General features: G+C 30.6%; 1 protein-coding gene across 14 annotated transcripts in view; it reads left to right on the top strand.

Moving 5' to 3' along the window:
- The window catches only part of LOC123010289 (CUGBP Elav-like family member 4), a 372656-nt gene that overhangs the window by 96829 nt on the left and 260672 nt on the right, over nt 1–15155 (top strand). For 6 of the 14 annotated variants that reach the window (XM_044407039.1, XM_044407041.1, XM_044407038.1 and 3 more), the window contains one exon: nt 9464–9543. The exons of the other annotated variants lie outside the window; for them this stretch is intronic. The gene's annotated coding sequence lies outside the window, so the exon portion shown is untranslated. The remainder of the gene's footprint in view (nt 1–9463; nt 9544–15155) is intronic. 14 annotated transcript variants of the gene reach the window in all.

The following is a 15155-nucleotide window of genomic DNA, read 5'->3' as shown; positions in this document are numbered from 1 at the left end:
TAATATGAAAATACTTGTAGATAATTTTTTAGAAGTTTCTTTTTAAATAAGTATTATACAAAATTTACATGTTTTTTATTAATATTTTTAGACAATTTATAAAAGAAATGAATATGTACTCGTTTTTTAGAGTTCCTAGTAGGAAACCACTAAATTTTATAATAAGTTCTTAAAACCATTTTATTAAAACACACTTTGGACTTGCTCTTCATACTTTTTTTAGTAAAAACTTGTTTTTGTTGGAGAAAACTTTGGTGTTGATATTGTTTTTTAACGTAGCTGTGGCTAGGATGTAACAAATTTTTAAGTATGGTACTGCTATGCCAAACACAACTACATAATACATTAACTTCTTTGAAATTGTGTAGAAAAAAATAGTTTGTAAACAATAACTTTAACAATAAATTAGACTTTCTTTATTGTTTATAATGTATAAAATATTGTTGACGATTAAAAGTGATAAAAACAAATGACAAATTTCAATTATCGTTAAAAATTTATGGTTTGAGATAAGAGTATATTATATGCTATTAGAAGCAAAAGTGATAGTTTATGTGGTAACGATAAATGTTTATTTTGTCCAACGTAGTGAGACAAATTATTTAGCTAAGTCATATAAATTCACCTTTCCTCCAAATAATATATAGTATTGTATTCTTCAAATATTTAGATTGATAGTAAAGAGCAACACTATAATTAGCAAGAAAATGAACAAACTAATTAGGACGCTTTGTAAGTGCAATGCCGCCGGTATCGGAATTTGTGTAAAGATTTTTGTAAGTGTTTACTAATTTAACTAGTGTATGACTAGTTCAGTTAGTAGTGCAAAATGTTAAATGCTGATGAGCTACAATGTTCCTCTTCAGAAATAGCTGAAGCATCGAAAAAGCTAAGAAAGAAATAACACTGGTAAATCTCAATGTCATGGTAAAAGTAAAAATGCTTAGGCGCAAAAATAGAATTTTTACTCCATGACTGAAAAGTAAAATATTTATTTGTGACATTTAGTCATAAAAGTGATCACTTTCGTGACGTTTGCGAATAAATGATATTATTTAAAATTTATATTTTTGTTATTTTTTACTTAAGTAAGTTTCTTAATATCGTCGTGCTTTGAAAATTGGTGCTACGTGGTCGTGTTTAATATTCAGCATCTCACGTTAATTTCGAATGATTTCTGCTCGCTCGAGACAACGACAATGTAAACCATAAATCCCCGTGTTTTGTTTCTTGCGAGCAATTAACGTATATTGCCGTTGTTAAATCCCAAGACGCAGTAAAAACCTTATCCGGACTATCGGCTGCCGCTTTTAGTGAATTATGATCAGCACAGTTCATTACACAAAGAGCTTGCTTCCAAAACTTACAATTAAAGGATACACTAATTAATATAATGGATAGGCAGCCGCCAGATTTATAACCGGAAATATTTATAAATGAGCAAAATCGCTTCAAACAACCATGTAAATGCTAAAACGGGAAATGTTCCAGACAGTTTGAAGCTTTATCAAATTTTTACTAAACTGCCTTGAGCTATTTTGCTCCATTATATTAGTCTGAGTTTTGACAGAAATTTTCCCGACAGTGTGCATTAGTTAACACGAAAGCTCGAAAAAAAATATAAAGACAAGTCGCTGTGGTTAAAATACCGCCATTAACGTGCATGTCCATCCATTTTAGAAAATAATGAAACCCTAACACGTAAACTTGTAAACTGAAGACATTAGCTGATCAAAAACGAGTGATTTATGCCTTTTTTAGTATAATTTTCGACTACAGTATTAAATCTCAGTTTGCGCCACAAACTGCAATTATAATGCTAATCAAGAAACTTGCGAATATTTTAATTTATTTAATTGTAGCCGATAAGCCTGATAAGCATAATAGCGCAGCTTAGTAACGAGTTGCATTTTTATTTAAATCGAGAAAGTTTTACCATTTTTCCGTGGCGTTTTATATGGAAATGTATTCTATTTTAACATCGTGCACCTTTTTTCAGACAATCAGGCGAAGGTTCTTACTAGATTTCCAATTAGTTTGTCAAATTGAATGGAACTTTACAACGTTAACCTAACGGAGAGTTTCTCACTTTCTTGATTTGACTAACGACCACTTTAAGCTATTTTTCAGTAATTTTTTCTATTTTAATATTGTTTTAATGTGTTAAAGATCAACTTTTAATTTTCCTATTAACTTTTTTTTACGTCAAGTAAGACGTCAGTTCAAGTGATTAAAATTTAAAAAATTGTGTTGTGTGATAAAACCAAGAGTTTTTAACATTTTTTTTAGAAAAAATTGTGAATTTTTCAACTACATAGAGACTGTTTAGTTTAGTTTGATAGTTCAATTTGTTGGAAATTGCCTTTTAAATTTTATAAATTTGCATAAAATAGTTATTTTCATTACAAGGGCGCTGTCAAATTATTTTTCAGGTCTGGGAAAGAATTTTGCGGCACGAAGCGAAGCCGAGTGCTGCAGTAGAGGTCAAAGGCCTCAAAAATAAGACAGCACACGTGTATCTAACAACATTTTTCATGATCGTCAGCGAAATTTCATAAAAAACGTGAATTTATTGAAGTATATGAATTGAAAAATTTATGTATTTAGTATATACCACTTTTCCACCTTATGTATCTAAGGGAACGATCATGAAAAATGTGTTTTAGAAATATTTGAATTGATGTGAACATAGTATGAGATTTTTTATGATTTAAAAAATAAAATAAGAAATAGCTATGAAATAACATGTTTTTGACAATATTTCTTTCTTCTAAAATGACTACACTTGTAGAATTATAAGATTTTTAGAGTTTATATGGACTAAAATAAAATAAAATGTATATTATGTTATTAGGAGTAATAAACTCACTCTAAATAACATCTACTATTTTATCCGCAAACGTATTCAGAACGAGAATAGAGCAACTAGAGTTTTGAAAATGTTTGTTAATTTAACTAGTGCATGACTACTACAATTAGTAGTACAAAATGTCGAATGCTGATAATAGACTTAGAAATAGTAGACTTAGACTTAGAAATAGTATAATATAATAGTCTAGAAATTGCTGAAGCAGCGAAGAAAACAAAAAAGAAACAATATTGGTACAAGTATAAATGTCAATAATGTCATAATAAAAGTAAAAACGCTTAGGCGCAAAAAAAGAATTTTTACTTCATGGCTGATGAAAAGTAAAACTTTTAAAAATATGACATTTTGTAATAAAAGTGATCACTTTTGTGACGTTTGCAGATAAACAAAGCTTGTCAATGATCATGGAATGACTTCCTAAGTTTCTTAATTTTTTTGCTGGTATCTATTTTCTGTATTATTGAAGGTTATCACTGTTATCAGTATCTATCTCTAAACCAACTTTTCGTGATAGTTAACACTGTCCAGCGCGTTATTTATTCAAACACGTCAATACCTCCCTTAATTACATAACTAGCAGGTGGAATTTGCTCGAAATTTGAGCGATAATATCGGAAACCCAGCCAGCACTATAATAAAATAATTTCACAGCAATTTATTCACAAAATTGTGACTTTGTGTATTTTTCTTAGAGGAAAGGTTGTCACGGTTTAAACTCAGACCCTCTTCACTCTTTTCTCTCTTCCTTCATTTCTTCTTTCAACATCCGTCGCTTGACTTTCCCTCGTAGGATCTGCTAATAGTGTGCTTGTCATGCTTTCGGCATTACTTTTCCGTCTAGAAAACAGGAAACGGATGCTGCCTCATGCATTCACGTTCCCAAACCGAATGTAATATGCATATTTCACCAGTGTTCGCTCTTTGCTCGTGACGTTAAATTTTAATTACGGATGCATCGATATTTTTCATATTGACTCGTATTAATCAAAAATTTAACACTGCGTGCATCCACAAACCAATAAACCGAAACACCGAAATGGAATGTGCATGCAATTCGTTGGAAGATTAAATTTTAAATTCAAAGGGACGCCCGAATTGTAATTATTGGTAATTAGTTTGAGGGTTGTCTGCATTTTTGTAAAAAAATTCATTAAAAATTTAGAAAGTCTTTGTGTTGCTGCTGCTAACGAGCGTTATATGTTATTCTTGTAATTACAAGAAGCTTTCTCCCTTACTTTAGTTTCAGAAAGTCGTGCTTTAAGCATATCTTTTGTAAATAAGTTTAACCAAAAAATATAAAATGTTGTTCATCTTCGAATAATAAATGCCATGAATAATAACTATCGACCTTTAAAGTTTGCCAAAGCTCGCAACTCCTCCCGGACGGAGCTTAAACTGAAATACGACTTTATAAAACTTGAACAATAGCTCCAGAAAGTGAACGGAAATATATTGAATATTTAACGAAAGCTAATGGAAGCAGTTTACGTGTAAAAAGTGCTCGAACCGGAAAGAATTATTATTTACAAGGCTCACAACTAAAATTTCTTAACTTGAATATTTAAACGACCTGATGCTTGCTTCACTCCCCTGGGTGGTAAACTTTACAGGCAAATACAAGCCTTCTTACCTTGCCGCAGCTTTAAAATTCAACGAAAACTTCGACACCTCAACCCTAATTACTCAAACTCGTGAAATATTTTCACGGTGATAATTTTATTTGCGTTCATTATGACGCCGAGAAAGCTATTTTTTCTAATTTTCTCTCTCCAGGTTAAATTGCGCACGATTATGTAAGCATTTTTATTACCGGGGTATGGCTTTATGTCACATCTACAATAAAAATAATGACGATTTATGGAGCTATAATAATAAACATAGATATGAAAGAGCTTTTAGCGATATTCGAAGCTTAACTTACATATTATATGATGTGTTATGTGCCATTTAGTTGACCATAGAAGGCGCTTTAATGGAAGCTATGACACTGCAAACACTCGAGCGGAAATATTTTTGAATGCACTTTGACAGTGTGATAAAAAGTGACAAAGCCTTAGTTGAAAAAAAAAAAGATTTTCAAGAAGTAGATTAATTTTAAAATTCTTTTAAACATAAATTTAAAAAAAAATTAAATTTTAAGATTTTAGATTTGTTTTAATATTAATCTATGTAAATTTTACAATATGTATAAAAAGACTATAAATTAGAAATGACAAAATTAGGTAAACCCAATAAATATACAAAATTTGTCATTTTACACAGTAAGTTTAGAATCAGAAGGAAAGTAGCATTTTCTTGTATGAGTTTTTTGTAGCATGTTTATTTAAATTTTTGTTGATGGTGGAACATACATTTTCTTAGTGTGAAAAACAAAAAAATTGTATAATTGAAGAGAAGTTATAAAAGTAGATAAAATGAATAAAAATGTTCTATTCTTTCCCATTTTCAAATTGCCTAAAAACAAAAGTTAGTGATAAATAAGTAGTTTTAAAAAAAAAAAGAGATAAAACGTCTTTGCATCGAGTTTCAAAAATTATACTTTTCTACAATCATGAAAAAACTTAAATTTTTCACAGTTAAATTAATACGCAAAATTAGTCATTTGTTGTTAAAAGCTTAGGACAAGATTTCTTTTAAGATACAAAATTAAAAGTGCCCAAAATTGATTACAAAGAAAAAAATGAAAAACTTAAAAATTGCTTTAAATGCACTCATAGGATTGCAAAAAACCAAGAAAAGTGTTATAACGTTGTGGATTTGCCAGAAATAATTTTTTGAAAATTTTTATTTAAATATCTATGAGTACATACATTGAATTAAAACATTGAGACTGTCGGCGGCGTGGTGGTGTAGCGGCATAATGTTTCGCTTTCCGGCAGGTAGCTCCAAGGTTCGAATCTCGGATAAGACAGCAATTTTTTACTAATTCAAATTAAATACGCAATAGAAGATGGCGGGCGCATAAAAGCGTGAACGCTAAAACATGAGCACATGTTCTAATAAGAATAATAAGAGAAAAAGAAAGCGCATTAACGCATAAGAGAGCAAAGCATAAGAAAGAGAAAGAGTATTAGAGCATAAAAAAGCAAAGGAGCTTTTTTATCGTTATCTCAATTTTTTTGGTTTTTCTAAGAAAAATTTCAATACTAACTAAGTAGAAACATTATGACTTAAAAAAATAGATAAGTTACGAAATGGAAACAAAAGTGTTTTGTTTGGTGATATATTAATAAAAAAAAATTGTAAATGTATAAAAATAGTTTTTATTCTTTGACACTGTCAAAATTTACGGTTTTTCTCCCGTGTAAGGAAGTTTTGATACCTGTTTGGCATTTCTTAATACGAACGTCAGATTATTTTTAACAGATTTAAAGCAAGTTTAAGCCTTGTTGAATCTAATTCGAAGAATAAAATGTTGTGTTCAACTCGTTTGAGTGTAAATCGGACCCTTTATTCCACCTCGCGGATAATAACTCGTTACACTCGTGGTTTAAATAATGTGACCGATTTACACTCAAACTCGTAGAATGGTTTGTGAATTAATTATTTTTTAAATGCTTAGAATTTTTGACATTTGATGTTTAATTTTGCAGTTTGATTTAGATTTTCAATTTAACAAACTGATTCAGTTGCGGTTTAGTTCGTGAAACATGTCATCTGATTAAAACCCCGATAATTTCCGCCACAACGAATTAATCTCAATCAAGCTGATTAAGTAATTATTTAAAAGTGCACCTCCATTCTGTTTCTACCAAACCGGTGATAAATAAGTCCATTCGAACGAATCGTCGTTCAGTATCGGTCACGTACAAATAAGAGGTGTGGTTCGTTATGGTAATTGTGAGTAATGTAGCGCTAATTCCATAAATCACCCTCTAATTATGGTCACAAACATGCGGACATAGCAACAATATCAATGTTCATTACTCGATACTCTGCATATCAATAATTGATGAACATCTTTGTTGCGATTTTAGCAACTGTGCAATAGATCAAAGATATGTGAAAGGAAGACTTAGTCGACTGTGGCCACTTAACACTTACTCATCCCGTAATGAGGGTCAAGTCATACAGTCCCTACGCTAGCCGCAATTTATGGATACGGTCTATTGTGACTTACACTAGGATAATAAAATATATTAGGAGCGGAGGTTGGGTCCAGGCGAGGGAACTACGCAAAATTCCTGATGAAAGGGCCATTCAACGAGGATATATCTCTAATGAACCTAAAGGGTCACTTCACCTTCAGCAAAATAGTTCAAACTAGAAACACAAAAAATAATTAAACATATGACACACTGTATCTTATATCAATGTTTTAAGATTAAAATGGTGGATGCGCTGGGACAGTGAAAACAATTAATAATAAAAATTACTTTCTTCCACTTTTAAAACAAATAATTAACTATTGTAAATAAATTGTTACTTAATTAATAATCTAAACTACAAGTATTTTTTATTAATATTTTGTTTTGTAAAATTAGTGCATTTAAATATATTCTAAAAATGGTGGATGCGCCGGGCAAGCAATATTTATTAATTATGTGTTAAAATTTTTTGTAAATTTATGGTCGTCTGTATTATTTTTTGAAACATCAAATTTTAAATTTGCAGGATGATTTCAAAACATGTGCAGGAGATAACAGTAGAAAACAAAAGATGCAAAAATAACTCATTTGTCTTATTTAATTGTTTGTCGTTTCTGAGATATAAAATATTACTTTTACATAAATTTTAAATAATTATGATCTCTGCAGTGTTGTATGAAAAATAGTGTACAAAACTTGCTGGAAAATGTCTAACGCACTCGTGAGGCTCCCCACTTTCACTTTCTGTACTCGTTATAAAATATAATAGCCTGATTGCGTAGAAAATGGTTTATAGGACACAGGGAAATAAAACATTAAATTCGTCGCGACGTTTCGATACTTTAATTGTATCTGCTCCAGGCGAAGAATTTTTGTTGGTTAGGCGAGGGAAGCATGGCACAGTCAAGGAAGAACTTTTCCCTGTGTCCTATAAACCATTTTCTACGCAATCAGGCTATTATATTTTTCAAGAACATTAAACACAAAATGGAGAAATTATAAAATATGTTATTTCACAATTATTCAGTAAAAGAACAACAACCTTGCCTATAAAAACCACAAATAGCGTTAATCATAGTTATAACTTAGGATACAACTTCTTCGTTTTTTCTTCTTAGTTTGCAGAAAAACACATTTAAAATTATTGTTTTACTATTAGAAATAAATAGTGTAATAGTGTAAAATTTAAAGCTTTATTACATTCGAAGTTTTTACAGATGAATTTTTTCAACATTTTTTTCATGTTTCTTTATGATTTTTTATAAATATTTTGTGAAACAAAAAGAAATACTTGTGTCTTAAACCTTAGAACAATGTTTTTTTTTATTTTAAAACATTTAGTACATTAAATAAACTTTAGAGTAAAAACAAATTTTTGACTTGCTAACTTGCTTCGCCAAAACTTCAATAAAATGAAACATATCTAATTTGGCACACCCTGGCCGTAAAAGTGCGTTTACATCCACGCAGCAAATCAAGCTAAATCAGGAAATCACGCTCAACTTGAAAATAGAAGTAATTTTTCAAATAAACATGTACGATACTTTTCTTTTAGACCTATAATTAACTCCCAGTGGGCGTTTTCCCACTTTCAATCCTTGCAAATTGATCAGATTTACACGCAAGGTGAAGTCCTGACACGCATCAAATCCGAGCTTTGGCTCCAATTAAAAGCGGTATATTTGTTTATGTACAATAAACTTGTTGTCTGACTGAATATCCAATAAATACTCTTTAAGTTTATTAGAGCGACCTTCGCTTTTACAGCTCTATTAAACGTGAACTTATACGGATGAGGTTTTACGAGCTTGATTCTAGAGAGTAGTTAACCTGCTTTTCGACTTAAAGCTCGGCGCTTTGGGGAAACTATTGGACAGATATTTTTAAATAAAAGTAACAAAGCGGCCAAAAATCGGCCTAATTTTGATCCACGCAAACACTACATCAATTCCAGAACAGGAATTGGTATTTATTTACGAGGGCGTGGTCGACTAACAATGTCAAATATACCGCCACTAAATTAGAGAATTAGACACGCCCCTGACGAAGCTCCCGAAATTAATTAAAAATTATCGGAGAAAACAGGTGAAACTTGCAAAGTGAGCAAAATTAAGTTGTTAGTTGCATTTTAATTGTCAAGGGGGTGCTAAATTATAATTTAAAAAATGAGTTATGTTTGTTACCACCCGCAGGTGCGATAAAATAAATCTGCTGAGGCAAAAAAATACAAATTTGAACTAGTTTTAATTTGTTGTTCATGTTGTTGAAAAATGTTAGGAATTTCAAACCCTCCAATGTGATTTTTATTTAGGTAAAAGTTCAAGATGGACGCTTGACGTTTACTGGTCATTGACCCTGCTGCCAACCCTGTAATAACTCGCATTTAACAGCCCATTTCGGCACTCAAACGGGTGCTTTAATATCCATTTGATTCCCTATAGTTTATGATCGGTTAGAATTTCGTTGCAGGGGGTACACATCGACTGACTGGTTTTATCTGTTCCAGGGACTGACCGCAGCGCCATCTCGCTGGCGACTCGGGCCGGTTCTGTCCCAACTCAGCCCTTCACAAATGGTGGTTTTGTGGTACGTTGGCCTAATGCCACTCCGCAACTCACTTTGTTGTGTTTTGATTTCTTAAATGTTTATTAGTCACTGTTGTTGTCGTTCACTGGTCACGTTGATGTTGTCACCCTTTTTAAATGTTGTCTGCATCACAGCACAGCCTATTTTATAAACGAAATGTGTCATTTACACACCCCTCGACGGAAACGATGTTACCAAACTTCTCACACAACTGTTACCGATTTTATGTGAAAGTTAATGCCGGGAGAAAGCTGCACAAGCCGAGGCCTAATTTTCACATTTCGAGATTTCTCAATTTTATCCGAAAAATAGGCAAAAAATAGAGAACAGAAGAGTTTTGCATGCATCTAGTTTTTATGTCTTTTTATTATTAGGTTATTATGCTTTACACTTTTTGTTATTTAGATAGGAATTACGAGAATGTACCGGGCGGTACATTAATTAAAATGCAAATGTGTGACTCAGAATTGATTAATTATTTATACATTTTCAACTCCTAACACCTCCTATTTCTTCCATCAATCACTCACTTAACTCAAGATTTGATCAACTTATTTTAAGTTGACAGGTAAGTTATACTCTAACAAAACTTCCGATACGAGGAGATAAGGAAAAACAGCTGTTAACTCTGCCACCATTAAAATCTACAAGGGTGTAGTAATAAAAAACGAAGCTAAAAGTTGAACATATACAGTGAAAAAACTCTACCGACGCAAATAAAATAAAAAATATACGAAATGTTGATGTAGGACATGATAATAAAAAAGCGTTGCAAGAAGAAACGATATCAAATAAAATACATAATGCGAACATTAAGACTGAAAAATACCCAAAGGAATAAAAAGGAAAAGGTGAGAATTAGGACGTGGTGATATTTTATAACGGGGGCAGACGTAAAATACAAAAGTAAATAACGCGATCGTTTTTATATTTAAGGGTGTATAGGTTGGGTGAGTTTTTAACTGCACAAGGCAGAAGGGGGATTTATGAGCAGTACTAACACTCAGGGAGTATTTTTCATGTTTTTATTATCAGTTTTTTAATTGCCAAAATACCGGCAATTATACTGAAAAAACAAGTTTTAATAAAAAAAGTTTTTTAACATCTTCCCAATATTTTTTTCAATTTTTATAAATATTTTTTTTCTGTGCCGTCAATAGCTATTAACTACTTGGGTTGTATTCAATTTTTTTTCTTACACTAATATTGAATTAGAAATTTTGCAAAATTCAGAAATTGTGATAAGGAATATTATCAAAATTGACAGAATGCTAAGATAAAAGTGTTCTATGTACTTATAAAATACGTTGTCATTGATGACGTATTTTATAGAAGAGTAAGTCAACGTACTTATAAGACATTAGTGTTAGAAAAAAGTTTTTAATATTAGTATATTTTTTTTTAATTTGATTTGAATGAATTAATAATAATAGATAAACAGTTGAAGTAAACCTTTTAAATTAAACTAATCTTCGATAAAAACACGATTTCTTGCACTTTTTTATTTATTTACAATATAATTTAGTTTTCATTTTATTTTTAATAATTTTTATTGTTTTGTAAAAGCAGAGATTAGCAGTGGTGGGGCTCACGGCACAGCCGCTCTCTCCCGTGTAGTATCTTATTCAAAAAAACTTTATTTATTTAAAATTGCAATTTGTAGAGATATTTTTGGCATGTATTATTTTTGAAACGTCTGACTTGAAATCTACCATTTAGTACCATTTTTTTATCTTTTGATTATCCAAGTAACAATTTTTAAACCAACTACATATAACTAAAAAAATAGTATACAAGGTGTGCCAGAACTCGCGGCCCAAAGAAAAATTTCAAGTAAGATAAGATACCGGGAACATGGAAAAATGTTTAAAAAATTCGATCTGTCAAAAAATATTGACATTTAGTTTTTGATATTTGACATTTTTGATGTATATTTAATAATACTGATGATCTTGTATATGTTTTTTTACAATTATTTAGTAAAGGTACAAAAATTTTGCCAATAAAAGCCACAAATAACCTTAAACAGAGTTACAATTTAGGATACAGCTTCCTCGTTTCCTCTTCTAATAGCTTGTAGTAAAAACACTTTGAAAATTATTTTTCAACAGAAATAAATAAAGTCAAAGTGCAAAATTTAAACTCTCCTAACTTCGAAATTTTTATAGATAAATTTTTTTTAACATTTTATTCCATATTCCTGGTATCTTACGTTATATTCTCCTGTGGGGCGCGATTTCTGGCGAATCCTGTATATTTACATTTAAATTAATAAAAATTACTCGTTTGTAAGTAAACTTTGTTTAAACAAATATGTATATATTTTTTTATCCACAATCACTATAGTAATATGCCGATTAATACTCTTTTAGAGGTTGGGAAATACATTAATATATCCCTTGGTTGGGAAGTGACTTATTGCGTACTGCCAACGTTATAAGTCTATTAAAAGTAGAAGTAGTTAGCATATCTACCGCGTTAGAAAAACATACTTAATTATTCCAATACAATGAGATTGTAAATAAAATATCATATAAACCTTAGCAAAAAATGTATTATTCTCGTAGAGCTTCATCTAACCTTGAGGCTGTGCCACTCAGTCAGATAAACTAATCTGGCCGTGTAATCTCATATTTCGCACCTCGATTGTAATATACTATTTCCAAAACGATTTATAATTTTATGTATTATATTTTATATTATATTTTTTTAATTTACTACTTATCAGCTAGGTAGTGAAAATTTACTTAAAATTTGTAATTGTTTTCTAAATTCAGATAGAAGACTAAAAAATGTGTGTTTAGAAATCAACTTGTGTTCGAAATCCCGTCCAACGTGTTTCTCAATCCCTTGTGTGACTTCTTTGCGACAACTCTAAGAATTTTTTTTCCTAGCCGATTATTTCCTTAATCCGTTCGGTGTGTGTTTTCATCGTGGCGTATAGAAGACTGATCCGTTTTTATATTGACGTGGTTTTAGTGGTACGAGATGCATTCGAGCGGACGGAAAGAAGAGCGCGTAGCTCGGGGCATTAGGGTTTAGTTCCGAGGAGCTTATCCTGGCCCAAAGGGACGGTCCGTAGGACCTAACGACGTGAGGGATTGGGGATCTCGACCGGGCAAAGTCTCTAATCAAATACGGGCAGCAGGTCTGTTGTCTAAGCTGCTCCCGCAGGCTGTCTCTAACAGGCTTACATCCGCCGCATGGGACCGCTGCAACTAGCATAACATTTATACGTGTAATGTAAGGATGTGCTAAGAACACCAACGTCGAACTCTCGGGACAAACACGACGCAATTTTCGTAATGTGGAAGATCAGGACTGACACTACACGGATGGGAAATAAACGGCGATAGACGACGCGTTTATTATTTATGACGTGACAAGTGGAAACGACGCATTTGAATGAAGCACAATGCTGTGCAGCTTGAAAGGATGCTCAAAACTTATTACAAATTAATCAATTCTGGTTTTTTTTCACACGATTATATTGGATCTTATAGATTTAAAAAGGACTTTCATATTTTGACCAACATTTATGTAATTTTTAAAGTTTATAAGTTTTTCAATTTCGAAATTGGGTTTTGTTATCGGTTTTTTCTTTTGGATATCTTGTTTATAATGTGTGTAAAATTTTTAAACGATAATTTTATTTAATTCTAATTTGTAGTAATTTTGTTTTAGTTTCAGTCCAAAACTATTTTGCTTTTGTTTATTATTAACAGATAAACTGTAAACGATGTACAGGGTGCTGCATTTTGGATGTCTGCCGAATAGGGAATCTCCGAAACTAAAAGGTTTAGCCAAAAACAAGCATAACATTCTGGGGCTCATTTTTTGAGAAAATAATATTGGTGAAAACCGCATCTTGCTATCGTCTTTTGTTTTCGACTTATAGACAAAAATTGACATTTTAGCGAAATCTAAAAAAATTCATATCTTCGTTATTATAGAAGACACAAATTTGAAATAAAAACATTTTACGTAGAATTTAATAATGTAGTTAACAATTTTTTTCACTTGTTTGTTGAGCTGTAATAAAATAAACTTGTCTTTTTTTAAATGGGAATCTTAGATGGCTATGTCATTTTTAAAAAGCTTGTTTTTTTTCTTATCTAAAAAATATATATTTGTAACAAATTATGATAATACATTTTTAGCAAAAAATTATCTTTGATTTTTGTTCGCAATTGGCCATGAAAAAATGTTGCATCTTCAACTAAAAGGATTTAAACTGTATTATATTCCAGTGTCACTAATGAAAGAGTTTTCTAAGTACTAAGTAATGAAAAAATGCAAAATAAATTGTAAATCAACTTATTGGCGACTAATAACATTTCTTTGTTTTTAAACAAGCTAACATTACCATTGTAACTTCTAGTGATACATAGTGTTGTAAAAAAAATCCGCTTTAATTCTTCAATAAAATATATTTTATATGACACAGAAATGACGATATGGCTATTCAAATATCCAAATTCCGTCTATGTGAAACGTTATCCTACCTCCATTATATTATCAAAAAAATGTTTTTCTAATTGTGTTGACTGTTGACACATTTATTTTTCCTATTTTTGGATTTTTTAAAAATATGTAATAATTTTTTCAGAGGCGCTCGCATTTTTGTTCAATGCTTCTACCGTATTGTATTATTAAATTTTTTATAATTGTATCTATTTTATTATTTATTATTTATTTTATTATTCATCTATTTTACAGTTTACAAAACTCTTATTAATTATTATTTACACATTTGGAGTGAAATAGTTTTTCCATGGCCAACTATTATCAAACAAAATATGTATTTTACATTTTAAATAGTTATAAAAAATATTCTATTACAAATATATATTTTTAGATTAGAAAAAAATAAGCTTTTCAAAATTGCCAAAGCCGCCTATGATTTCCATTTAAAAAAATACAAGTTTATCTTATTACGGCTAAACTAGTGACTGAAAAAAATTGTTAACTACATTATTAAATTCCTCGTAAAAAAGTGCCTAATAATAATGTCTTTATTTCAAATCCGTATCTTCTATAATAACGAAGATATGAACTTTTTACATTTCGCCAAAATGTCAACTGGTGTCTGTAAGTCGAAAACAAAAGACGAGAGCGCGATGCGGTTTTAACCAATATTATTTTCTCAAAAAATGAGCCCCAGAGTACTCGTTTTTGGCTAAACATCTTAGATTCGGAGATTCCCTATTCGGACATCCAAAACCCTGTATTTAGTAAAACTTGTAATGTAAGCAAAGATCTTAAAAAAATATTTCAAACCGGTTGATTTTTGACTGTTTATTCGTAATAAAACTTTTTTTAATGTTAATTTTAAAATAGCGTTTGAATTTTGTGAATTTTTTAATTAAAAATATTGCTTACAACTGAAATATACGGAGTGAATATAAAGTATGGAACCAAGCATTTTTTAAATCATTTGCCTCCAGAAAATAATAATTAATATAAATTAAACCAATACAAATAATGTGATCGTATTTTACGAACGAAATTTTGATTATTTTGAGTAAGATAATTGTTTTATTACAATTGCAATTTATGTAAAAAATAAATTGAAAAATCAAATATAAAATAAAAATAGCCTGATTGCGTAG

The sequence above is a fragment of the Tribolium madens genome, unplaced genomic scaffold (assembly GCF_015345945.1).
Source record: "Tribolium madens isolate multiple individuals breed KSU strain unplaced genomic scaffold, Tmad_KSU_1.1 Scaffold_7;HRSCAF=85;Tcas5.2_LG10, whole genome shotgun sequence".
Lineage (NCBI taxonomy): Eukaryota > Metazoa > Arthropoda > Insecta > Coleoptera > Tenebrionidae > Tribolium > Tribolium madens.
This window is presented reverse-complemented; position numbering and strand designations above follow the sequence as displayed.